This window comes from Protopterus annectens, chromosome 8.part0 (assembly GCF_019279795.1).
Source record: "Protopterus annectens isolate FY-2018-M chromosome 8.part0, PAN1.0, whole genome shotgun sequence".
Taxonomy (NCBI): Eukaryota; Metazoa; Chordata; order Ceratodontiformes; family Protopteridae; genus Protopterus; species Protopterus annectens.
In genome coordinates, this window is record NC_056741.1 from 204,631,409 (window position 1) to 204,658,996 (window position 27,588).

At 40.3% G+C, this 27,588-nt stretch overlaps 1 long non-coding RNA gene across 1 annotated transcript in view; it reads left to right on the forward strand.

Annotated features, from left to right (window-relative positions):
• LOC122807985 overlaps positions 1–27,588 on the forward strand; it is a 369,059-nt gene that overhangs the window by 33,806 nt on the left and 307,665 nt on the right. Inside the window, exon 2 of the long non-coding RNA XR_006365749.1 lies at positions 5,148–5,246. This is a non-coding gene — a long non-coding RNA (uncharacterized LOC122807985). The remainder of the gene's footprint in view (positions 1–5,147; positions 5,247–27,588) is intronic.

Genomic DNA, 27,588 nt, shown 5'->3' on the forward strand with positions numbered 1-27,588 from the left:
GAAATAGATAAAGTTTTGCCAGTATCTGGAAGCCAAGTGGTGACAAGTGTGAACCACCTCTGACAAAGCATCGTGGTTTCTCAATCAACATCTCCCCAGGCTGACAGATATTGTTTCCCCTTGTTGTTACACCAGAAACTAAGCCAGTCATTGAAGTAAATCATCTTTTGCTGGTACTGGGGAATCATCAGTGGTGGAGGTAGGATGGTACTCAAAGCTAAATTTATACCTGCCTTGGGAAACATATATTCAGAGAGCTCCATCATGTCTCTTTTCATATAGTCCAGTGAGATACATCTTAGGTCATTTATGCCGACATAAACTTTGACCATGTCAGTCATGTACTTGTGGTTTAAAGTCCAAAGTGCATGTGTGACCTGACAGATCCTGGCTCCAGACAGACTGCTGACAGTGATCTTCTCCTTATTTAGCCTGGTAAGGGGGTGTTAGCATGTCTTACAATGAAATCCTCAATAACTAGAATGTTAGGTTGCATGGTGCTTTGCCTTATGGGCTTAGAAGTGGGGCTACTATGATTTTCAGAATTATGTGTTGTGTGAGGCACTGTCTTTTTGAGTGTGTGTCAGGCCACTGGGAGATGTTTTTAGGAGGTCTTGGAGTTTTGAGTAGATTACATGTGAGTCCTTCCACATATGTGGGTGTATGTGTCTGCTTTTTAGTGTTGTGCTAGTGAGTGTTTTAGTTATAAGACTGACAAACTGTCTTGCATCTTTTGTGTGTGTATCCGAGAGCTTTGCCTCCAATGACATTGTGTATCTACATCTCTCACACACTGTGTTTGTCTGTTATAAAATTAAGTGGTGATTAATGAACATGAGGCAGTTACTACACTGATTCAGGATGCCCATATTCACCAGGCCACAAACAGAGATGACAGGGAAGCACCTATTCATTATACCAAATCATTAGATGGGAAGGATTAGGCGAGAGTAAGTGACAGTGTTTAGTAGTATACTACAGGATGAAATGCAGTGGTGCTTCATTCTGAGCAAACTGGCAGCTCTTTCAGCAGCTACGCATAGTGGGTGACTATGGAGAGCATTTCCTATTCAGGATTTTAAGCTGGAGAGGTTTGCGTATATATATATATATATATATATATATATATATATATATATATATATATATATATATAAAAGGCATGAGCAACCATGTTACTTATCAGGATGAAAGGCTTTTATACAGTTAAACCCTCAGGGCCAATCAGATAAACACATAATAAGCCTTTCACCAGCAGTTTCCAATTTGGATGGGTTGAATCAGCCTTCTGCTCCCACCAGAGTGCAGAATAAAACCCTCTTAAAGTAAAACAATCAAGGTTTGAGCTCCAGTGCTGTAACAATACTTTACAACCAAAGAGAGAACTCCTGCAGTATCAGGAATCCTTGGAAATAGCTTACAAACCCTGAGAAATGTTTGGAAATACAGAAAAATGTGCATGAATGTAGGAAAACTTCTATGAACACAGCAGGATGAAGGTTTTCCAAACTACTTTTCAGACATGAGGGTCAAATGAATAGGAATTACTAGAAGAGTGCCAGAATCCCTAATGACAGGATCTGACTGAATGAGTGTATTACCTACTTAGTATGCGAAAATTTTGTATGCATCACTTACTTGGTATGTGAACATTTTGTGAATGCCATAATGAACTCTTCCCCATTTTTTCACTCCTAATTTTATATCATTGCTCTTACAACAACAAGAAATATAATTTAAAACAATCAAGAAGGTGAATGCTGAAGAACACATGCATTTATACATGGCCCTAAAATGTGTGAAGGAAGGCCAGTGGTTTGAAAGCAACCTACAGCAAGGTACACCTAATCCACCACTGCCAGTAAGTAGCTTGCTACAGAGTTTTGCACTAGGTATAGCTGATTTATTTTAAAGTCATAAAGTCCCAGGTAGAGGGCATTAAAGCAGCCAAGGCAGGGGCAGACCAGTGCACAAATACCTACAAAGAATTCACCTTGAAGAATCAGGTCCTTGATACTGGAGATTGGCCAGACATGGAAAAAAAGTGCCACCATCCCTCAGTCAGACATGGCCTATGCAGAGCAGGCTAGGAAGAGATGTTTTGCTCACCAAATCACAAATTGGCAGTAGGCTTCAGTCAGAGATGCATGGAAGCATTCACTCAGATAGGGATGGTGTAATAACCAACATGCTGATTGTTGTCACATAGGTTCATAGGTTCACAGATAGGTACTAGGCTATTGGCCCTGGGGCCTATACAAGCCCAGCCAAAAAGGTACCCTGGCTTTTGCCACCCAAGAAAATTATTTTCATGTGCCACTGTCAAGCAGAGCCACAGAGGTGATCTCCAGGGTGAATTTCCTATTTCCCATCAAATCATCAAGATTTTTCTTGAAGCGTGCTAATTAGGAGCTTTGTTTGATATAGATACGTAGTTTATTCCAGAGTACGGGAAGTCACTGGGACAGGAATCTATCCTTCCAGCATGCTCTGTTTATTGTGGTGACAAGGTTTAGGTCTCTAGAGCATGTAGCTTGCAGAGACTGGGATTTATTTAAGTGGAGCATGTCCAACAGCTCTGGGTTTGACATAGCTTTGTATGTTAGGCAGAGATCACCTCTGAATAGGTGAAATGCGATGGAGTAAAGCTGGTGTTTTTTGAGATGGTCTGCTTAGGGCATCTGTTTGAGGCCACTAATCCTCTTTGTGAGGTATTTATGTGGCCTTTCCAGTTGTAGATGTCTTGTGAGGTACATACCAAAAGGGGCATTGTACTCTATAATGGGTCTAATGAGTGATGAGTAGAGGGGAACAATGACCTCTTTTTTTCTGGATGAGAAACCTTTTGTGATGAGATGTACCATGTAGAAGGATTTCCTGACTACTGTGGCGATGTGATTATCAAAGGAGAGACTACTGTCCACCTGCGTCCCAAGGTCACTTATCACACTTTTGGTGTTAAGTATACTACCACCTATGTTGCAGTTCATGGGTACAGAGTTTTTACCAAAGGGGATGACAATGCACTTTTTGGCATTGAGCTTGAGGCCATGGCTTTGACACCAGGCATCTGTCTCAATGTGGCCCTTTTGTAGGATGTCCACATCGTTAGGAGTTTCAATTATGGCTCCTAGTTTGCAGTCATCTGCAGACTTCGCTAGCCAAAGACCTTCTGTGTTAGCCTGTACTTCAGAGAAGTAGATACCAAACAGGAGAGGACCCAGGACTGAACCCTGTGGTACTCCACTTGTCACTGGTCTGATGTCAGATTTGGAGTCTTCTGCTTTCACAGTGTGGGTTCTGTTAGTGAGCCAATTGGCAACCCATCTTGTGACATAAAGATTTATACCTAATTTAGTGAGTTAATCTATAATTCCAGAGTGGGGAAAGGTGTCAAAAGCCTTAGCAAGATCTAGATAGGCTGTGTGAACCACCTTACCCTTGTCTACAGCTTTGGTGACTGCTTCAAAGAATTCTATCAGGTTTAGGAGACATGATCTGCCTTTTACAAACCCGAACTGGGTGGGGTCCAGAGTTTGGGGATTACCAATGTCTTTGTTTATAAGTTCCATGATGATACGTTCCATGGCCTTGCAGACCAGGCTCGTCAGGCTAATGGGTGGTAGTTCCCGGGGTCCGTGCTGGCTCCCCCCTTGTCGAGTGGGATAACCATTACTGTACGCCATTCATCAGGCACAAAGCCTGAGGTGAGGCAATGATTGAGCATGGTACTTAGGTGGGATGCCAGTCCGTTCTGTAGTTCATGTAGAACACAGCCTGGGATGTTGTCTGGTCCCATGGATGCTGTGAGGAAGGGGTGTTCATTTTATAATCGGGATGCCCTCATTGATGGGATGCTGTGAGGCAACAGTATAGCTGTTGGATGATGGATGCTTTGGTTTGATCTTACTCTATACTGGAGATATACTGTATTAGGTAGAAAGAGGCTCAACACTGATAGGGAGAGGATTGGTATAGTGACAATGAGGCATTCATTTTATTTAGTTATACTACAGTAAACACTATGCTAGGAGAAGTCAGATTTCAGTCTCCTACCTTCATATGCAATATACAGTTTATGATATTTTACCTACTCACTAGGGTGGATCAGCAAAGACACAATACACCCAGGATTGGGGATTGTCTCTCATTAATGATTTTACATGATGCACCCATATCTGGTGTAACCATGGAGTAAGGGTTGTACATCACTCACAAAGGGATCTTGAAGCCTATCCTCAAGCTGTGGTAAATTGTCAAAAGCTTAGCCAGTGAATACATTGAAATGTAAATTATTTTCAGTCAGTGTATAAAACTAAAAGCAGTATCTTGTGCATAGACCATGACTTTTATCATATCTTTATGATTTAGTAACTGAGACCTTCCTAATTTTGTGCAAAACAAATGGAACTGTATTGTTAATGTAGGCATGCCTGGGAAAATACACTTTTTGATTGTCATTGTTAAAGTGACATCCCAACCCCATGAGCAAAATTGGAAAAAGGAGTTGTGGATTAATGGATAGATGGATGGTTGGAGGGATGGATGGGAAAGTACACATAATTGTAAAAAAAGTGATATACCAGCAACTGGATAATGTAATAATAGAGTACTTCAAAGAGTTCTTTTATGCCTTAATTTACTTATGTCTAGTAACATAGGGTCCCGAAGGGATAGTCCATCACTGGATAGAGTGTCTGCTGTAGTACAGAAGAGTTTAATGATTTATGAAAATAAAATCTTTAGAAATAGTGTGCATGTTCCCCTGGGTTGATTGTATGAAAAGTAGATATGAGATTTACTGCATCAGATATACCTTTCACTGAAGAAATATAGATAGTAAACACTTGTATACATTTCCTCTCTAAAATGATTTTTTTCCAAATGTAGTTACCAGTTCTGTTTCTGTGAGTAACTAAAAAATATACTCATAAATGAGGAGTCATTCTAGCCAATGAGGAAGGTAATTTTATCTTTATTATTGTATAATGATGGTTTAAACACATTGCTTCTCTTGCATGAATGGATGGTAGCACATTACCAAATCTCATATTGAATATCAGAATGTGTACCAGTGAATAATCACTTTTTGTTCTTATATGTAGATATTTTAAAATTGTTAATGTAATATTATCTTTTATCTTTAGGTACTCATCGGTCACACAGTTTCTGGAAACTTGTTGCACTGGGTCTTGCTGTCATTTGCCTTCTTTTGCTTCTAACTGTGTGTGGTTTGCTTTTATATGGTAAGTATGCAAATAAGTAAGGCTTTCAGATAAAGCTGATAAAATTATATTTCTATATCACTCTAGGAAGTGGATATTAGCACAGAAACATGCACACACACACACACACACACACACACACACACACACACACACACACACACACACACACACACCTAAAGACAACTTTCATTTAGGATGTGGCTAAAACCAGAGATTGTGGAGGAAAACTTCCTCAAACACAGAAACACAGATTCCAAATAAAATGTAGCCTAGCCAGGAACCAATGTACATAACAAAGAACCATGGCAACACTAACCTCTGCTCCAGCATATCAATCTCATGTGTTTGGGCAGTGACATCTTACTTGTTTACTCAATCTTTGATTGAAAATGCATTATATACCTGCATCAGAAGTGTGGCTCTTCTTTCTTCTCCTCCTTTCAGATTCCTATAATCATATCACTGCCCTACCCTACAACTAAAAATGTTGCAATACGGAATCCATGTGTTCAATGCTTAAAAAGTAAATAAGTAGAGGAATGTATTACAAGCAAACAAAACCAGTAGAATCAAAATAAGGACATTAGCAAATAGGCCAGGATACAGAATGGTGTGCTGAAAAAAAAAACAACTCAGTGTAAACAATGAAGGAAGACTATACTAGAAATGAACTATTTGACCTGGCAAGCCTAGCGTAAAAATAATCAGGTCAGGGCTATAGGGAGTTGAGGACTGAGAAGGCAAGAGGGAATTGAGATAAAGAAAAGCAGAATGTGTATTTAATAATGAATTAAGATATCTGGAACCCCATGTTGAGAAAAGCTAAAAAAAAGAAATAAACAGAAGGGACATGCTTCTAGTATAGCTGACTCCTCAAGAGTGGGAACTTTCTCATCTAATGCTGAAAATAAGAAACAATAGGGTACTCAACTATGGTGACATTGTATGAGTGCTCACACATGTTACATATTATACATTCAGTTCTGGTTTGTGGAAGCTGGTATTGGTATTTAAAACGGTGTCTGCTATTGTAGAGCTATCTATGACTAGTGAAACGTTAACTCTTTCCCTCCAGCTGAGTTATTTTGAGTTTGTACTCTTAACTCCCAGTTGGCATGACCTGAGTTTTTTAAAAATTAAGTTATTGCCTCACAGTACGGAGAAATGTTCATATCTCTAGAACCGTGCACTAGAAAACTGTAAATGACAAATTGTTCAGTACAAAGTAACTTTTACATTGTTCAAATTCATTCAACTCTACATCTTAAATTGGATTTTATAAGCCACAATAACTACAATAAATATGAATTATATAATGCTATAAAAACAGCTTAGACTATCACTGTAACCATTCAAGCAGCACAATTACTGCCAGCAACACTTTTTTTCACACAGCTGTGAGCTTTCATGCTAGGATAAGCAGTTCTGACTGCGTCACTTGACTGTTGAGATATTTAGAGAAATGAACATAATTATAATACAAATGAATAGCATGCAAACATTATTCAATATCTCTTTGCTGCACAAGACAGAGTTCAAATACCAGTACAGTTGTATTTGTCAGTGTGTAAGCTTTAAGATGAAATATTCTAATACCTTGTATATGGCATGTTTTGGAATTATTAAGGCAAATATAAACAAGCAACATTTGCTGCCTAGTAGGTAACTGCAAAAATGTCTGGAGTCATCACTAAGCTGTAATGATCTGATGTCTCAGAAACTGAATTATACATGAATTTGCTCTTTTCTCAAGAGGTAATGCACATCACACCAGAAGTCATATTTTGCTAACATATTTTAATTTCCATGCATTTTTGAATTTGTATAACAATTATAAATGTTATACACATATGCCATCTGGTCTAATGTAATTAATTAGAAGGTATTTAACATAGCATAATAACAACTGGTCAGTTTAGGAAAAAATACATGGAATGAAACAGAGCATGTCTATCAACAATGGATTGGATAGCATTATGCTTAGGTAAGTACTATGCTAGCTGACCTTGTGGGCCATTTCAAGCCAAGCCAATTTCCCTTTTCATGCCTGAATTTACTTATCCCATTTGGTGTTAAACTGACCTCATAGATCCCATGGTTGCTAATTAAATATATGACCCCTAGTGAGAATAACTGGGATTATACCATAGATAATATGAGTGGATCATTGCATGAGATAAAGCGGTTAGGATTTGTGTCTGTCCATTACTATTATAGGGAGCATTCCTGGTGTAAATTGTGTAATATCCATCCATTGCTCCAAGTTTAATATGGACAGAGATGAGCTTTGTTTTCATGGCAACTGTATCTATCCTCCATGAGATATACCTGTCCCTCCAAACCATTCTGTTGATGTTGCAAATGAGGTTTAGATCAATAGACTGAGTATTTCTGATACCATTTGACTTGCTGATGTGGGGTAGGTCATTCAGTACTGGATTAGAGAATGCCTTATGTGGCAGACATGGGTTACCTCTAAGCAGTCTGAAGGATGCAGAGTATAGTGAGAGTGCTTTGAGTTGGTCCTTGTAGGACATTTATTTAAGCCTTATTTCCTTTTAGTAAGATATCTCTGTGGGCATTCCAGTTGTTGCAGGTGCCTGGACAGGTACATTCCAAAAGTGGCATTATAGTCAGTAATTGGTCTAATGAGGGCTGAGTAGAGGGGGCAATGACTTAACTAGATCTAGGCACAATCCCTTTGTTTGTAAGGTGTGCAGTATAGAAGGACATTCTTACAACAGTGGACAAATGCTGGTCGAAACCTAGCCTGTGTTTCTTAATCAGTTGATTCGTGGAGTACTTGTTAGCAATGCTATACCTACTTTCACTGGTTTATAGTGTGATCAATTAATGGGATGGCATGTTTCCATTATAGCTGCTTATGAATGTAAAGCCATGCATACATTAGTTATCTAAACAAGTGTCTTAATAAAAGTGCACCTTGTACCATCTGTGTCTGAAAATGTTCTAGCTCTTGCCCTGTCTCAGCTTTCTATTTCTACCCTCCATTATGTTTAATCCTTTATCTTTCTACCTTGCTGCATACATGAGACTTCATTATACAGTTTTCTCCTATATTCCATAGATTATGCTCCATTTATGGGCTAACTCATTGCCCTCTTGGTGCACTAATAGTTCCACAAAAAAGTGCAGCAGTAGGCAGGATGAACCCTACTGTTGATATGCCCTGATAGTATTACTATCATAGATGCTAGAAGTAAAATGTAAAGATTATTGGTTTTATTGGCTCCTTACTACATTTTACAGCTGTGGTTCCATAGATACAAGGGCTGTTCTGCAAGTAATGCAGTATTATTCTGTTGGAATTGGTTTCATACCATTAAGTGGTCAAAAGAGTTATTAGGTTCATAGGTTCATAGGCTAATGGCCCTGGAGCCTTTACAAGCCTAGCTCATAGGATTTGGGTAGACAGCATCCAGTGGATGTAGGGACAAGACTTCTAAGATATACATACTATAGATGTTTGGAATAGATAATTAAACAGTAAAAGGTTAAGGACTAGAGTTCTACAAATCCACAAAGAACACTATTCTGTATGTATTTTTTTCCCCTACAATATTAGCAATACAGTGGAGTTACTCAGGATGCACCAATTGTAGGACACATTTCCATTCCATCTGCATGATTTTTTTCCTAGAGTAGTCTGTAGTGGAAGGGTTTGTCTTGCTCTACTCTCTGACCTTACCCCCAATTCCCACCCACCCACTCACCTCATCTGCAGTTATACTATCCCCCCCCCACACACACACACACACATATATATATATATATATATATATATATATATATATATATAATCAGTCAGAACTGAGTACTAATTTACTCACGCTCCATAAATTTAACCAATCAGAACACAGATCTGACTCACTCAACCAAAAAGAATCATATCTAATTGAACACATCCAGCATCAAAGAACTCACACTAGTACTCTCTTTACCCTCTAAGGTAAACTAATATATCCATCATACTTTCTTCAACTTATCACACTAAAAAATATATCACCTCCTTTCATTAGGGACAAACATCAAACGGAGTCAGTCATACAACTACCTTTAACAAACAATATGTTTTATTTACTTATGCTTACTCCTACACTACTATTTATTACCATAAACCAAAACCTTCCTTCTCATAGCTTTCACATCTAAATGTATGGATAGTTTTGATTTACAGAAGATGTTTAGTTTAAAAATAGAAACCTATTTTATTGGAGTCAGTTTCAAAAGAAGCTAGTGTATTAAATATAGAGTATTTAATGTGTCAAATTAACTTCATTATGAATATCTGGGTTATTGTACAGAATTGTGGACAATACATATTACAGAAAATTATGCTAGTGCCAGATTCTCCTAACCAAGAATATCATCCTACAATGAATTGCTTAACAGTTTTGAATATAATATTGAAGAGAAAATCTAATCTGTTTATAAATATATAACTCATTTAAAAATTATTGAAAACATATAAGCATACCTTGGCTGCTAAAAACATAAGTGGACAGATCTTTCTATGTAAAACTGAAAAAAAATTATAAGAAGGAAAACATTGATTGTTGGAGATGTAAAGCCTTTTCTAATCTATTTGTTCTGTTTAATGCTGCACTTACCAGCTATGTGCTAAAATCACAATATCATCTTCTTTGGGGTCTGTTAACTATTGAAGAAGGCAATGAAAGTAGTAAGCAAACCAATGATGTTTAATCCAGAAGCAAACACTCACAAGGTACTGAAAAGTACACACAAACTGCAAACCAACAATAAAAGTAAAGCAAACACTCACAAGGTACTACAAAGTACACACAAACTGCAAACCAACGATAAAAATAAAGCACTTTTCGTCCTGCTCACTAGCAGGACTTCTTCAGATAAAAAATGTCATAAAAACTTCATCATTAAATACTAAGTAAAAAAGTGGGCATTGTAAGCCACACAAGTTTCACTCAATTAACTTAAAGAGACATTGCTCACTGTGGTAAACAAGTTGTGATTTAAAATGCAAAATGCATGTTACATATATTTGCAACAAACTTCTACCTCTTCTAGCAAGATAAATAATCGATAAAAATAAAAAAACTTCATTGTTAACAACAGTGCTAACAAAACTAAAGTCTGAAACAAACACTGAAGTTTGTTGAAGTCTGAAACAAACAGTTGTCACATTACTATTACACCATCTTTACCTCCAGCAGTTTGATCTGTTAACTATTGCCAGAACATTGATTATAAAACACTAGAAATATGATTCAACTCATTCATTTGTTCAATATATAATTGCCACTGCTATTTGAGACAAAGAGTTAGCAACTATTGAACTGAGAATGACCAGACTTACTTCTGAACTCAAATGTTACACAAATTTGTATTAGACAAACACTAGTTAGCACGTTCACATTTACTATAACATGCTGTAGACTCTAAGACAATATATTGCCTCTTTATAGACCCACCTGTATATAGCTATTATGTTGATAAATGCTATTTGTTTGTGTCTGTTGTAATATGTATATTTAATAAATATTAAAAACACAATGTACTATAGCCATCTAAATTACAAATCAAATTATATCGCACATTATGTTAATCCACACAGACACATCATTTATTTAAAAACCTGCATACTCTCATAAACCATTTTATTCCATACAGATAGAACTATATATCACTCACATCATATGCTACATTAAGCTTAGCTATGTTGCACTCAGATCATTAAAACACAAACTTATGACCAAAGACAATTCTCCCTCCTAAAACACTTCCAATTGTACAGCGCTATACTCTAAAACTGTGAAGATATTAATCCCAGTCCTACAGCAACTTCTGTGAGACCATCCATTCTGCATGTCTCCACTAAAGACCTGAAAAGCACATATTAATTCATACCTTCATCACTAAAACTCATCAACATGAATATCAAATGTCTCTGCAATAAAATAATTGAACTCCATGTATGGATTGCAACACACAACCCAGGAGTACCTGCGCTAACAGAAATCTGATTGAAAACCTTCACCAAATTTAGTGAAGCACTTTTCAAGGATCACTATCTTTGTAGGTCAGATTGTGTTACAAAAAACGAGGAGGTGCACCATCATATACCATAATCAATTTCAGATGCAACACATTCAACTCAACATATATAATTTCAGCAATGCTGAGTTCCTTATCACCGCACTATACATTAAGCAAATTAAATCCATATATCTCATAGCACTATATATTCTATTGAAATCATCATCATCATCATCAGCCCACTTTTTTGCCCACTTTCTACATGAGGTTGAGGTGTTGTCAACTGTTGCCATCTAACTACATTCAATACCACTCTTTTACCTTCTTTAACAGTCATGGCTGACTGTCACAGGTCTTTTCTCACAACATCAAGTCATGTCCTTGCTGGACACCCTTGCTTCCTCTTGCATTCTTCCCTTCTGTCCCAAATCTTCATCACAAGATTGTCTTCTGCTTTCCTGCACATATACCCAAACCACATTCAATTATTTTCTTTGCCCTTCTCTGCAAATGGATTTATCTATGTTTCTGCTCTGATGTCATTTCTTCTTTTGTCCTTCAGTATGCATCCTTCCATCCATCTCAGGCACTTCTTCTCCATCACCTCTAGCTGCCTCAACTGCTATGTCTTAACTGACCAGGTTTCTGTATCACACTTTTGTACTGGTCACATTCCTGTTTTAATACCGTACTTTTCAGATTCTTTGGCATTCTTCTGTCATACACTACCCCTGACACTCTGTGCCAGTTAGTGGCAGACCCTCTTATTCTAGCTTTGATCTACTCATTCTGGCTTCCCTTATCCACAACCACACCTCCCGGGTACTTGAAGCAGTTAATGTGTTCCACTGTTTTCCCCTCTAACTCAGTTCTCGGATTTGTCTCATTCTCCCATTTACTGTCATTGCAACTGTCTTATCTGTACTCAGTTTCATCCTGTGTGCCTTCAGGCTTTGCATTTCAGCCAACATACCTTCAGAAGTTCTTGTTTAGTGTCTGCTTGCAATGCCACATTATCTACATACAGCAGTTTTGTTCATCTGTTCCTTGCAACCTGTTTGTTAATGTAGTCCATCACCAATATGAACAACAATGGGCTCAGAGCTAAACCCTGGTGCACACCTACTGTGACATGGAACTCCTCTGTAAGTATGCATACTGTTATTACATATGTCATTGGGCCATTGTACATAGCGTGCATTCATTTTACCAATGTGTCTGAGACTTCAAACCATCAGATGACTCCTCAAACCAACTTTCTTGGGACCTTGTCCTCTGCTTTCTCCAAGTCTAAGAATGCCTATTTGAATACTTTCTGCATTTCTAGCATCTTCTCAATGGCCTGTTTCACTGCAAACATCAGGTCAGATGTGTTACATCCTTATCTGAATCTGAACCACTCATGTCCCATCTTACTTTTTACTACTCTGCTTATTTGTTTATCAATCACCCTCTTCAGAACTTTCATACAGTGTGACATCAGTTTAATACCTCTACACTGCTCACAATTGTGAATGTTTCCCTTGTGCTTGCACACTGGCACTGATATAGGTTCATAGGTTCATACTAGGCTATCTGCCCTAGGGCATTTATAAGCCTAGCCAGAATGTGTTTGGCTTTCGCCACCCATTTTAAATTTATTTTGCTATGCCCTTTTTCGAGGTTAGTATACCTCTGTCTAACAGTGACACAGAAGTGATACCCGGGGTAAACCTACGATCTCCCATCCACTCATCAAGATTCCTCTTGAAGAGAGTCAATGAGGGACTCTGCCTAACCTGGACTGGGATTTTATTCCAGAGTGAAGGGAGCCTCTGGGTTATGAATCTGTCCCTCCAGCATGTCCTATTTATTTCAATGCTGAGGTTCAAGTCTCTCAAGTGCGTAGCTCGATGGGATTTGGATTTTCTGAGGTGCAGCATGTCCATTAATTCCAGGTTGGACATGGCTTTATACGTCAGGCACATATCGCCTCTGAACAAGTGGTATGCCACTGAGTAGAGCTGGAGTTTCTTTAACTGGGCAGCATATGGCATCTGTTTGAGCCCTTTGATCCTCTTGGTGAGGTACTTTTGGGGTCTTTCCAGTTGCTGCAGGTGTCTGGTAAGGTACATCCCAAAAGGGGCATTGTACTCAATTATGGGCCTGATGAGGGATGAGTAAAGAGGCACGATGACCTCCCCTGATCTAGATGTGAATCCCTTCATGATTAGGTGGGCTGTATAAAATGTTTTTCTAACCACTTTGGCCACGTGGTTGTCAAATGGGAGATTGCTATCAACTTGGGTCCCCAGGTCCCTAATTACTTCTTCTGTACTTAATGGATTACCACCTATGTGGTAATTTGTGGGCACTTTGTTTTGCCAAAGGGATGACTATACACTTTTTGGCATTTAGCTTGAGGCCATGGCTCTGGCACCAGTTGTCTGTTTCTATGAGGCCCTTTTGGAGGATGCTTGTGTCGGCTGGAGAGTCGATTATGGTGCCCAGTTTGCAGTCATCTGCGAACTTGGTCAGCCACAGTCCTTCCGTGTTGGCCTGTACCTCCGAGAAATATATACTGAACAAGAGAGGTCCCAGGAGTGAGCCTTGTGGGACACCACTTGCAACTGGTTTGGAGTCTGACATGGCTCCAGCAATTCTAACCATGTGGGTTCTGTCCTTGAGCCAGTTTGCAATCCATCTAGTGACATAGGGGTTTATATTTAAGCTGGTGAGCTTATCTATAATGCCCGAGTGGGGTATTGTATCGAAGGCTTTTGCGAGGTCCAGGAAGGCTGTGTGGACCACCTTCCCCTCGTCAATGGCCTTGGTGACTGTTTCAAAGAAATAAACCAGGTTTAAGAGGCAGGATCTGCCCTTAACAAAGCCGAACTGGGTAGGATCCAGTGTCTGTAGGTCCCCAATATCTTTATTTATGAGGTCCATGATGATCCTTTCCATAGCTTTGCAGACCAAGCTAGTCAGGCTTATGGGGCAATAGTTTCCAGGATCCGTTGAGGCACCATCTTTATGGAGAGGGACCACTGTTGCTGCACGCCACTCTTTGGGCACATATCCTGCAGTAAGTCTGAGACTGAACAGTAGTTTTATGTTTGGGTTTAGCTCTTCTTGGAGTTCATGTAGGATGCAGCTCGGGACACCGTCTGGTCCCATTGATGCTGTGTTTTTTGCTTTGGAGAGGGCGGCTCTTACCTGAGCATCTGAGATGTCAGGGCGCAGCACTCTGCTGGGATAGATATTTGCCCTTTTGGTGGGGAGGGGGTTTGCTCTGAACCTGTCAGCTAGGATGTTGGCAATGTCTGTGGGTTCAGTGTATTTTTTGTCATTTTGGACTAATTCTGAGCATATCTGGGAATTACCACCCAGGTTCCTAACATAACTAAAGAAAGCCTTGTGATTATCCTTAGTGTCCTGTGCAATTTTTCTCTCAAAGCTAGCCTTAGACAATTTTATGAGTGCCTGTAGTTTTTTGCTAATACTGATCAGTGATGCCTTCCCTTTTTGGGATTTTGCTCTATCATTTAGTAGCTTCCTCCTTCTATTGTATAGTTTGTTTATGGCTGGGGTCCACCAGACAGGATGTCTGCCTTTGGAGGATTGGGTCTTGGTTTTATTTGGCATTGCATTATCCATGCATTCCTGAAGGTGTTCATAGAATGCGTTTATAAAGGATTCTGCGGTCTGGGCCGTATTTTCCACAGGCCCAGGGGCTCTGAAGGATTCCACCTCGGTTTTGAGGAGTGTGAAATTTGCTTTAGAGAAGTTTTTCACTGTGGTTTTCTGGGCAGGGGGTGGGGTCGGGATGTGAATATCCGGTGAGATTAGTTTATGGTCTGATCTTACCAGTGAGGGATACACTTCTGGTCTGGAGCATAGAGTCCCCATGTTGGTGATGATCAGGTCCAGTATGTTTTCCCCTCTTGTGGGAGTGGTAACAAGTTGTTCCATAGCATTTGAGTTTATAAATTCTAGGAACCTTTGGGCTAGGGTGTTGGAGCTAGAGTAATGCTCCCAGTCTATGTTTGGGTAGTTGAAGTCGCCCAATATAATGGTGTTTGGGGAGACCTTCATATTTTCCAGTGTTCTCAGAAAGGCCGAGTGGGGTTCCTGGGTTTGAGAGGGTGGTCTGTAGCAGGCTGTAAACTGGAAGGCAGTTTTACCCACTGTTAGTTGCACATGGATAGTCTCTGATGATTTGTGCTTTGCCACCAACCTGGAGGTGTGGGTATCTTTGATGAATATCGATACTCCCCCTCCTTTTGTGGTTCGGTCCAAGTTTTGGGGCTGAAAAGCATGGTATGAGGTATAACCTGGTAGTGCTGGGGTGCTCTCGGGAGCCTTGAACCAGGTTTCTGTTACTGCACAGATATCGATGTTCTCCATGCTAAGGAGAGTTTCGAGTGCGTGCATCTTGAGGTTCAGACTTCTGGCGTTGAGTAGCATTACTCTTAGTTTCTTATCCCTTGTGATACCTATGAAGGTGGGTTTGTCTTTTGAGCCTTGCCTAAAAAGGCACTATGGGGTAGCAAGAGCCTTTGCCAATATCCAAAAGCCCAGGGTGACAGGTGCAAGCCATCCCTAGCAAAGCATCGTGGCTTGTCGAGCATATCATCCCAAGCTGACAGGCATTGGATCCCCTTTGAATAACAGTCAGCCTTGTGAATTGTCAGGCACATATCGCCTCTGAACAAGTGGTATGCCACTGAGTAGAGCTGGAGTTTCTTTAACTGGGCAGCATATGGCATCTGTTTGAGCCCTTTGATCCTCTTGGTGAGGTACTTTTGGGGTCTTTCCAGTTGCTGCAGGTGTCTGGTAAGGTACATCCCAAAGGGGCATTGTACTCAATTATGGGCCTGATGAGGGATGAGTAAAGAGGCACGATGACCTCCCCTGATCTAGATGTGAATCCCTTCATGATTAGGTGGGCTGTATAAAATGTTTTTCTAACCACTTTGGCCACGTGGTTGTCAAATGGGAGATTGCTATCAACTTGGGTCTCCAGGTCCCTAATTACTTCTTCTGTACTTAATGGATTACCACCTATGTGGTAATTTGTGGGCACTTTGTTTTGCCAAAGGGATGACTATACACTTTTGGCATTTAGCTTGAGGCCATGGCTCTGGCACCAGTTGTCTGTTTCTATGAGGCCCTTTTGGAGGATGCTTGTGTCGGCTGGAGAGTCGATTATGGTGCCCAGTTTGCAGTCATCTGCGAACTTGGTCAGCCACAGTCCTTCCGTGTTGGCCTGTACCTCCGAGAAATATATACTGAACAAGAGAGGTCCCAGGAGTGAGCCTTGTGGGACACCACTTGCAACTGGTTTGGAGTCTGATATGGCTCCAGCAATTCTAACCATGTGGGTTCTGTCCTTGAGCCAGTTTGCAATCCATCTAGTGACATAGGGGTTTATATTTAAGCTGGTGAGCTTATCTATAATGCCCGAGTGGGGTATTGTATCGAAGGCTTTTGCGAGGTCCAGGAAGGCTGTGTGGACCACCTTCCCCTCGTCAATGGCCTTGGTGACTGTTTCAAAGAAATAAACCAGGTTTAAGAGGCAGGATCTGCCCTTAACAAAGCCGAACTGGGTAGGATCCAGTGTCTGTAGGTCCCCAATATCTTTATTTATGAGGTCCATGATGATCCTTTCCATAGCTTTGCAGACCAAGCTAGTCAGGCTTATGGGGCAATAGTTTCCAGGATCCGTTGAGGCACCATCTTTATGGAGAGGGACCACTGTTGCTGTACGCCACTCTTTGGGCACATATCCTGCAGTAAGTCTGAGACTGAACAGTAGTTTTATGTTTGGGTTTAGCTCTTCTTGGAGTTCATGTAGGATGCAGCTCGGGACACCGTCTGGTCCCATTGATGCTGTGTTTTTTGCTTTGGAGAGGGCGGCTCTTACCTGAGCATCTGAGATGTCAGGGGGGCAGCACTCTGCTGGGATAGATATTTGCCCTTTTGGTGGGGAGGGGGGGGTTTGCTCTGAACCTGTCAGCTAGGATGTTGGCAATGTCTGTGGGTTCAGTGTATTTTTTGTCATTTTGGACTAATTCTGAGCATATCTGGGAATTACCACCCAGGTTCCTAACATAACTAAAGAAAGCCTTGTGATTATCCTTAGTGTCCTGTGCAATTTTTCTCTCAAAGCTAGCCTTAGACAATTTTATGAGTGCCTGTAGTTTTTTGCTAATACTGATCAGTGATGCCTTCCCTTTTTGGGATTTTGCTCTATCATTTAGTAGCTTCCTCCTTCTATTGTATAGTTTGTTTATGGCTGGGGTCCACCAGACAGGATGTCTGCCTTTGGAGGATTGGGTCTTGGTTTTATTTGGCATTGCATTATCCATGCATTCCTGAAGGTGTTCATAGAATGCGTTTATAAAGGATTCTGCGGTCTGGGCCGTATTTTCCACAGGCCCAGGGGCTCTGAAGGATTCCACCTCGGTTTTGAGGAGTGTGAAATTTGCTTTAGAGAAGTTTTTCACTGTGGTTTTCTGGGCAGGGGGTGGGGTCGGGATGTGAATATCCGGTGAGATTAGTTTATGGTCTGATCTTACCAGTGAGGGATACACTTCTGGTCTGGAGCATAGAGTCCCCATGTTGGTGATGATCAGGTCCAGTATGTTTTCCCCTCTTGTGGGAGTGGTAACAAGTTGTTCCATAGCATTTGAGTTTATAAATTCTAGGAACCTTTGGGCTAGGGTGTTGGAGCTAGAGTCATGCTCCCAGTCTATGTTTGGGTAGTTGAAGTCGCCCAATATAATGGTGTTTGGGGAGACCTTCATATTTTCCAGTGTTCTCAGAAAGGCTGAGTGGGGTTCCTGGGTTTGAGAGGGTGGTCTGTAGCAGGCTGTAAACTGGAAGGCAGTTTTACCCACTGTTAGTTGCACATGGATAGTCTCTGATGATTTGTGCTTTGCCACCAACCTGGAGGTGTGGGTATCTTTGATGAATATCGATACTCCCCCTCCTTTTGTGGTTCGGTCCAAGTTTTGGGGCTGAAAAGCATGGTATGAGGTATAACCTGGTAGTGCTGGGGTGCTCTCGGGAGCCCTGAACCAGGTTTCTGTTACTGCACAGATATCGATGTTCTCCATGCTAAGGAGAGTTTCGAGTGCGTGCATCTTGAGGTTCAGACTTCTGGCGTTGAGTAGCATTACTCTTAGTTTCTTATCCCTTGTGATACCTATGGAGGTGGGTTTGTCTTTTGAGCCTTGCCTAAAAAAGGCACTATGGGGTAGCAAGAGCCTTTGTCAATATCCAAAAGCCCAGGGGTGACAGGTGCAAGCCATCCCTAGCAAAGCATCGTGGCTTGTCGAGCATATCATCCCAAGCTGACAGGCATTGGATCCCCTTTGAATAACACCAGTACTTAAGCCAATTGTTGAAATTGATCATCTTGTCTTCATATTGTGGCATCATTCTTGGTGAGGGTAAGATGCTACTCAAGGTCAGGGTCATACCGGCCTGGGCTACTTGCTCAGAGAGCTCCTTTATGTCTCTTTTCATGTAGTCCAGGGAGGTACGTCTCAGGTCATTCACACCACCATGGACAATGACTGAGTCATATTTGTACTTGCCTTGGAGTGACCTGAGTGCTTGTGTTATGTGGTGGATCCTAGCGCCCGACAGGCTGCTCACCGTGACCCTCTCCTTGTTCAGCCTGGTGAGCGGGACGTCAGTGTGCCTGACGATAAAGTCACCTATTACAAGTGTATCAGGTGTGTTGTTTAGTCTTAAGGGCTGTGACTGTTTGGCACACTGGCTTTGTGAGATATGTGTTGCACGTGTTTTGTTTTGGGGTAGCGGTTGCTTGGTTGTCCGCTTTGGAGGTCTCTGCTGCTTAGGCAGATCTTTATTTAGAGCCTCCGAGTGTGATTATATGTTTGGTTTGCTGTCGTGGTAGGTCTATGTGAGACTGGAATTGTAGTGAGTGTGGTTTCCTTCTCCTCCTGACTGGTTATGCCAGTACTGAGTTGAGAGAGCTTAGCCTCCAGTTTGGCTATATGGTTGCATCTCTCACATGTGTTGGAATTTGTTGGGAGGAGGAGAGGGTTGTCTGTGTACATGAGGCAGTTGTAACATTGCCTCAAGATTCCCAGATTCACCAGCTGGACCGGAGAGGAGATTGACAACTGACCTTTGGACATGCTAGAATAATATTGGGAATTCCTTAATAATTGAAAACAAGGGCCAGTGGGGAGTGAGGGTGTAGTGCTTTTAATTTTTAGTGCTGACTTATATAATTGCTTTAGCAAGCAAGTGTCAGGTAACTTAAGTGCAATGTGTTACAGGTAACTTAAATGCAAAAATGACAAACAGTAACTTTCTTTCAAGTGAAACAAGGAAATAAGTACAGTAAGCAATGCAGATATCACTAGTGATCCACAGAAGTGCTGAGAAGCCGCGTATTAGGTGGAATTAGCATTCCAGGGAAATAACAAGCAAACAAACAACAAACATATAAACAAAGCTAGATTCAGCAGGCCTGGATCTAGTCTATGCTACAGCAAACAAGGTGTACCAATTTCAGTAAGATACAGTTCAAATATTCAGGCACTATAAACCTTTAAACAGAAATTCCCAGCTCAGAAGGGCAGAGTCCAGCCTCTTCTCCCACAAGAGTGCAGACCACAAACCTTCTTAATGTAAAATAACTGGCCTGAAGCCCAAGTGCTTAAACCAGAACTAATACACTTTAAGAATAACAGACACTGGGCTCTCAATCAGCAGTTCAGCAGCAGAATATGTTTATTCTTCAGTTATCTGGACTACATAGTTTTTTTCCATATCTCTATAACTATCCCCAGGAGGCATTCCACTCCTAACTCACCCAACATCTTGATCGTATTTGTTGTAACCTCATCTGGGCCTGCTGCTTTCCCTGAGTTCATTTTCCTTAGTGCTGTTCTTACTTTATCTAGGGTGAGCTGCTCTTCTTTTTACTTCATTGTAGGCTGTGTCTGGGGCAGCATGGCTTTTGTATGGTTTTCATAATTCAGAATGTGTTGAAACTATTCCTTCCATCTGCCTTTGATTTCCTTTGGGGTAGAGAGCAGGATGTTGCTGCCATCCCTTATGATTGGTGCCTAATGATTATCTTCTTTAACTTTCAGTCTTTACCTTGCAACCTGCTGGAGTTTGTGCCACCTATCAAGACACTTTCCAGAAGCTAGTAGTGTGCCTGTGATGCCTTGTTCTTTCTTATTGCAACTGCTCTCTTAGTGTCTTTGTTAGCCAACCAGTATTACTTCTTAGCCTGGTCCATCTGTTCTATCCCCCACTTTTACCCACACCCTTTTTTTCTTTTGAGAACTTCTTGGACTTCAGCACTCCACCACCAGCGTTCCTTGTGTACCGTATTTCCATAGCTGGCATGCCTGTATATCTATTATATAGTCCTTATGCATACTGTTTTGAGCTGTTTCCATTCTTCATCATCTTCACGTATTTTCTTTTCTTCCTGAGGTGGTAGAGCCCTGAGCAATTTCTTGAACTGTTGTTCTTTCTCTCTTGTCAACTTCCAGGTCTTAATCCTAGTCTCTGCACCCCTTAGATCCTTTTCTAATCACTGCTTGCAGCTGGTTATGGTGACCAGTGGTTTACGCTATGGGCTAACTGTTTTACTGATGATGACTTTGCAATCACTGACTCTAATTCAAATGCCCTTACTAGAAGGAAATCTACCTGAGTTGCATTTTGGCCACTCTTGACTGTGATCTTATGACTGACCACCATCCTACCTATGCAATAAGATAAATATTAAATCCCACAGATTCCTGCAATACACCACTGTCTGTAATCTGTCTAACTTCAATCTTCATATTTTAAAGACACTCTTGAAAAATGCAACTGGCACCACTCATATACTTACCTTTAGTTGAAACCACTGAAACCGATATATATATATATATATATATATATATATATATATGTGTATATATGTATATATATATATATATATATATATACATATATTTATATATATATATATATATATATATATATGTATATATATATTTTTTTTTTTTTTTTTTTTTTTTTTGTGGCTGTACTTAATTTTCAAGCCCACTTTATAAAAAAAAATCAGGTGAAGGCAAAGCCTGCACTCTGGATTAAACTGCCAGCAATACAACTCACGTGGATGAAGCTTGGAAGACCTGACACTCTAGCAGAGATGTAAAAGATTTTCAGTCATATAGAACTCTCTGAAACCAAATAAAAATCCTCAATAAGAGGGACAAAAAGTCATATTTTTCAAAACAACAACATAATCAAGTAAACAATCCAAACAACTTCTTGGCTTGCACAAACACTTTCCTTAAGCCTGGCAAAACCACAGAACCAAAACCCATGCCAGACAAATCAGGGTCTAACACTGCAGAGACCTTTATCTCTTACTAGATAAATTCTACCACCTATCTACATAATAATATATTCACTACTACTTCCACACATTCCTTAACAGCCTGCATCAGTTTTATCTTCTTTTTCCCGTAACTAGTCTTAGCCCATGCTATCAAAAATCTACTTCAAAAAATAAAACCCACTTCACTAGCAGCTGATAATCTCCCAGCAGAATATATAAAAATAGCTGCACATAACCCCGATCCAACCCTAATATACTAATCACCAATCTGTAATTGAATCATATGTCCCAAAACTTTGGAAACATTCCTAAATAATCACTACAATTCAAAAGTTTAATTTCATTGCCATTCTCCCTCCCTGTGTTCACATACTCTAGTACTTACTAGACAGTGAACTGTTGCCCCCTACCCAACATGATTTCTGGCTTGACATAGTTGTACTTCAGGTCTCCTTTCTTTCCTTAACTCTTATCAACCTCCTCCATAATAGCAATCAACTTGTCTCAAAAACATTCCATGATATTTCATAAACATTTCACAGTCGACTCCCACCTTAAGTTACACCAAAATCTCACTGACCCCAAACTCTCATGTGCAACTATACTCTGGTTCAAAAGTTACTTAACTTAACCCAAGCTTTCAAGTTAAAATCTTACTCAACCTATCTTTTTGTTAAAGTAAGAATCCCACAGGGATCAGTATTAGGTATCTTGCTATTCAATATTTTCATTAACAAATTATTCTCCGTGACTGGATCTTCCAGCATCATCGATATCCAGAAGATTCAGTGCTTATTTGCTCAGGTTCCGGTATAATCATACTTCAAAAACGAACTCAAGTCTTTTATTATTCAGTAGAGGAACTTCTACAAGATTGACATCTCCTAGTTAATTCAAGTAAATGAGAAAACTTATACTATAACCTGCCCCACTCAGCTAACATAACCGTAACTTCATCCAATAACATCCAGCTAAATATAACATCTATTACTAAACTGGTTGGTAAGACAATAGACAAAGCATTACAATTTATTTTATATCTATAAAATATCATTAGGAGAACTCACCAAAACTTTGGTATTTCTATAGAGTGAAACACTACCTCAGCAAATCAGGTTTCATAACAGATGCCATGGCATATCTGGTACTTACGTTAACTTATACATCCCCAAAATTCATCAGACTTCAAGCTAGTCAGCTGCATAAATCAGACCAACAATATAACAAAACTGCAAAGAATGCCACCTCTCTCACTAACAGGGCACACACTATTGCTTTACCTTAAAAAAACTAAATTGATTGGAATTGCCCAGTTACCTCATCTATACCCAACTAAAAGTTACCCATTCCATCCTTTATCATTGTAATAAATGTACTTCCCCACAATTACTATTCTAGTGGTATTTCATACTTGGCAATGCTTAATACTCACATGACAGCTAAACTTTGGAAAGACTTTCCAATTACTCTAAGAGAAATAGAATCTAATTCAGGTTTTAATAACCACCTAAAAAACACCTGCTGACTAACTGGTTATGTGACTATCAGCATCTCCTGACTGAATTCCACCATTTCTACAACTTATTATACTTTGGACTAATAATCAGTCATTTCTCTTACATTATAAATGTGAATGTATTGTTATGGCTGAATTCTTGTATTTCTCTCCTGGTATAACACGTTTAAAATATACTATATTATGGTTTACATAACTTATATTTCTGATATTTTATATTTAAGAATGACTATGGTATCTTTGCTGCATAAAGAGAAGTTATGTACTCACCATAACATTCTATCTCTGTTGTTCATTTTCATTTATCCTCGACATATGGGTTTGGTGCCGTTACTACTGCTCACGAAAGCCAAAAACTCTCAAGCTAAACCCTTACCCACAATGCTTCTCTCTTACTTACCGCAGATTGAGTTTGCTGAAAAACAGACAGAAAGAATAAACCCCAAAAGCCTTCATAGAAACCATATCTGGGATCATATAACAATAGCAATAACAGTAAGTGATACGTGTCCATTATCCATTCCACCAAAAATCCTCAAGGGCTGTGGAAAGGTGGGAGGGGAGTCAAGGATAAGTGAAAATTGACAACACAGATGGAATGTTATGGTGAGTACATATCTTGTTTATCTGATGTTTGTCAATTTTCATTTTATCCTCAACATACAGGACAGGGTCCACAGCTACCTTTGGCCTTGGGTGGACTCAAGGAAGGATATTCATCAGCACCATTAAACCAAATGACGCTCTTCCCCTGGAGACCAGATCCAATTTGTAATGAGTAATAAAGGTATGAGAGGGAAGCCTAAGTTGCTCCTGCGCAGATATCATCCATAGAAGCTCTAGATTGAAAAACTGCTGAATGTGTCTTAAAAGGTCTAGGCAACTTCATTTTCTTTTTATTGTAGATAAAAGAAGCCCTTAGCTCCGGTACACTGATATGCTAGCTTCACTTTGCTGACTGGTTGGCCAAGTGTTGTAGATGAAAATGACACAAATAGTTGGCCAGGTTTTCTGAAATTCTCGGTTCTGTTTAGATGGAAATGCAATTGTAATTGTCTAATAAATGTAGGAAGTATTTCACCTTTGTCAGAAAAACTGGGAAAGTATACTGGTAAATTTGATTGCTATTGGTCTCTGATACCACCTTAGGCAAGAAGGAAGGACTGGTTCTTAGTGAAACTCTATCTTTATGGAAAATCAGGTAATGAGGTTTACATGATGCAGTTATGAAATCCTTCTGGCTGAAGTTATTGCCACTAAAAGTATGGTTTTCCAAGATAGAAATTTCAGATCACATTCAGCTGAAGGTTCAAAAGGAGGTTGAACAATGACTTGTAACACTAAATTGAGATCCCAAGGTGAAGTGGGATATTTGTATGGGTGTTTTAGCAAGAGAATTACTTTTTAGAATGCCTTGCAAAGCTTATGAGAAGCCAAAGAGCATTCTTTAATGCCATTACGGAAATTTGAAATAGCCGCTAATTGAATTTTTCAGTAGACTTGGAAGCACCTACTTCAAAAAGTGAAGCTAAAAATTCTAGGATTTTGTCAATGAGCACTGAAAATGGATCAGTGCTGTAATCATGAGTCCAAAAGGTAAACCTCTGCCATTTACTAGCTTAGAGTTTATGGGTAGCTGGCTTGTGAGAGGCTAAAAGTATATATGGCAGTGAGTGATGCCTGGCTATTAACTGGGGAAAGCAAGCTGTCAGCTTGGGGTTCACAACGTTTTGATGGATTTATTACTCTGGATGAGATAGAAGGTTTAGAGCTGGGCTCAGAAACCAAGGTTGTTGACCCAGATAAGCCCAAAGAAAGGAGAACCATATTTGTTGAGGCCAATAAGGTACAATGAGGATTACTTTGGTTTTTAACCTGATTGCTTTCTGTAGGAATTTTGGATTTAGAGGAATTGGGGGAAAAGCATAACAGCAGTCCAGAGGGTCAAGTGTGGAGAAAAGCATTTCTTGGTGACTTCCCCAGTGGGAGAATCACGGCGAAGTAGTTGCTCTGCTTGTTGTTCACGGGAAAGGCAAATAGGTTACAGCAAGGCTGGCCCCATTAATGGAAAATCCTTCTCATCACTTTTGGACTAAGAGACCACCCATGAGGTAGGGGAATACACCAGCTTAGTTTGTCCACTATTGCATTGGAATTCCCTGGAATGTGTATTGCTATCAGAAAGTGGTTGGAAGTGATTGTCCACTACCACATTCTAAGAGCTTTTCCACAAAGGGGGTAGTGTTTGTTTCCCTCTAGTTTGCTGATGTACCATACTACTGACATATTGTCCATTTGAATCGCAATTCTTCCTGAAGGAAGAGCAGTCCGAATGGCTTGCAATGCTAAAAAGCACTGCCCTTAGCTCCAGTACATTGATATGCAAAGTTGGCCTCTGTGGGGGATCAAGTGCCTTGGACAGTCTTGCCCATATAATGCCCCCCACCACATCTGGGAGACATCCATGGTCACTATGGCTTGGGGTTGTGATAGAACAAAGAAATGGCCTAGAACAATCTCTTCTGAATGCATCCACCAAGCTAAAGCTTTTCTGTAAAGATTGGTGATCAAAATCAGGTCTGACACGTGCTGGTGTAACATTAACCATTGAGACATTGGCAACCATTGTAATCTCTTCATGTGGTATCTTGCTAAGGGAACTAGACTTATAGTTGCAGCCATGGAGATCAGTGCTTGAAGGACTAGACAAGTGGTTACTTTCCTGTTGCTGATTAGCTTCTGTACTTGAACTCTGATTTTCTATAATTTCACATGGGGTAGAGAAGCTGTGGAATTCTGAGTATTTAGAAGAGCTTCTATGAATTCTGAATTCTGAGTTGGGGTCAATTTTGATTTTCCATAATTTACAGTTATTCCCAGGTAAGAGCAAACATGAAATATACCGTCTTTTTGCTTCTATCAATTGATGCCTGGTCTGAGTTGTAATGAGCTAATCGTCTAGTACAGAAGCACTCAGATTCCCTGCATTCCCAAGTGAGCTGCTACTACTGCCATACACTTGGTGAACATCCTGGGGGTGTGGTGAGACCAATGGGCAGAACTCTGAATTGAAAGTGATTGACTCCCAGCCGGAAGCAAAGTAATCTTCTGGATCATTTGTCTATTTCTATATGGTAATACACATCCTGAAGATATAGTGAGTACTTCCAATTGTCCTTTATCAAGAATGGAAGAATGGACTAAACCATGACCATCTGGAATTTGGTTTGATGAACTGATTTGTTCAGTATACTTAGATCTAAAATCGGTCTCCAGTCACCTGTCATTTTTAGGACTAAAAAGAATCTTGAGTAAATTCCAGACTGTCTCTGGCCTGGTGAGACTCCTTGGATGACTCTTTTTTTCCAGGAGTTTTTGTATTTATAGCACTTCTTGTTCCCACTGACTGGGTGCAACATTGTGCATTTTCTTGCATATGAGAAGAGGAAGGGAAAAAAGGAATTATATAGCCTCTGAATATAATCCACTGCACTCAAGCATTCAAAGTTATTTGTAGCCAGGCATTTTGGTGCAGGGATAAGTGTCCCTGACCGTCTTCCTTTCAAGAGCACTGGTAGAATTTACCAGTAAAGAATTGTTGAATCCCTGATTTTGTGGGCCACCTCTGCTGTACAAGCGATGTCCTCCAATAAAGTTCCCCCCTCTGCCCCTGGGGGAACTACCTCCATGTGCATCCTGAAAAGGCCCTTGGGACTTTTTGAACCGCATTTTTGTACTGCTTCTCTGATTTCTAGAGAAAAGTCATTGTGGAGTGGAAAAACGTACCACTATTGCAGAAAGATTTTTTCAACCTTTTGTTCACCTGGATAAAGTTTCTCTAACGTTTGAGCCAAACAAGGATGATCTCTCAAATGGTGCATTGACAAATGAAGACTTAAATGGCTCCACATAGGCACATCCAGATATGCATCCTAAAGGCAATGCCTGAACCCACTGCTCTGGTTGTCCATTCATGAGTGATGAGCCTCATGAATGAATTGGACACAGACTCCAGGGTAGCCAACTGGGAAACTCCCTTTTCTTGGAAATCCTCAGAAACAGTTCCTGCGAGGGTCTCTGATAACTCCTTGACCAGATCCCTCTGAAGTCTGGTAAAGTGTACCAAGAAATTCAAGGACCTTACGGCAAAAGTCAATGAAGCATAGACCCACTTCCCAAACCTATCCATCACCTGAGACTGTGTTGGGTGGATGGATAGAGGAACTCTCTTTGGCCAGTTCCTTCTTTGTAGCCATGACATGGCATCAACAGCTAATCCTTTGGCCCGGAACTGTTTGTCTTCAAGGGCGGACAGGATTTTGTTAGGTCTCCTGAAGATAGGTTTAATAGTGTTGGGGCCTTCTACACCTGCTGAGAGATCAACTGAATGAACTTGTCAGTGGGAGCAGTCACCTAAAAAGTTGAGGGTCGAGTGC